Here is a 1,079-nt window from a genome sequence, read left to right as displayed (position 1 = left end):
CAGCAGATCGAGGCTGTGGTGGCCGGGAGCGGCCACTGCACTCCAGTCTGGGTGACAGAGTGAGACTCCAACTCAAAAAAAAAAAGTTATTTTTTCCCACATTGACCAGCATGTAGGGCTTATGAAGGAAGGTTAGTGACAGACAAAAATAAGAGTATGGATTCCCTGCACATTTGAATGTCAGGTTAAGTTGTGACGTCATGTTAGTAGGTACTGTAATCCCCAAGTCCTGCACTTTCCTTACTGAAGGCTGTATGTGGAAACTAGGTGTAGCATACTTCGGGTGAGAGGACTCTCATTTCTGTAGGAAACAACTTACGTGAGCCACTGTGAGTTACTAAGAATTTTGGAATGATTTTGTGTGGTCATGCCCAATCTGGATGATGATAATAATAGGCAGTTTATTAAAACACCTGAAGCCTAAAACTTGTTCCTGAATCTCACCTCTGGATAGACTTCTGCCTGTAGGCTTTCCCCACCCAGATTCCTCAATCCATTGACACCTCAAGTTGAGCAGGATAGAGTCAAACTTCATTTTCCCTCCCAGACTTGCTCCTTTTTCTCCCGTATTCCTGAGCCTGGCAGATGCCCCCACCTTCTGAGGGGCCTGGTCAGATACATGGATGTCGTTCTAGGACCTTCATTCCTTTTTCACAGAAATCTAATTGGCTGGTGAGCTCCTGCAAATCGCTTGAGAGGCTCGTCACTTTCTGGTCCCTGACTGTTCTTTTTTTTTTTTTTGAGTCAGGGTGTCACTCTGTCATGCAGGGAGTAAGGTAGCACAATCACGGTTCATTATAGCCTTGACCTCCTGGGCTCAGGAATCCTCCAGCCTCAGCCTGCCAAATAGCTGGGACTACAGGCATGTGCCATCTCACCCAGCTAATTTTTTGATTTTTTTTTTTATAGAGATGATATCTCATTATGTTGCCTAGGCTGATCTTGAACTCCTGGTCTCAAGCAATCCTTCTGCCTTGGCCCTGACTGTTCTTGAAGCTTCTTTACATACCACCTAAATGTCAGCCTAGGGGTGATTCCCCTGCTGTGCTCTCTTGCTCACGCTTTGCTGTCTTTGCATG

The sequence above is a fragment of the Carlito syrichta genome, unplaced genomic scaffold, assembly GCF_000164805.1.
Source record: "Carlito syrichta isolate Samal-C Ts95f unplaced genomic scaffold, Tarsius_syrichta-2.0.1 Scaffold312739, whole genome shotgun sequence".
NCBI classification, from domain to species: domain Eukaryota; kingdom Metazoa; phylum Chordata; class Mammalia; order Primates; family Tarsiidae; genus Carlito; species Carlito syrichta.
This window is presented reverse-complemented; position numbering follows the sequence as displayed.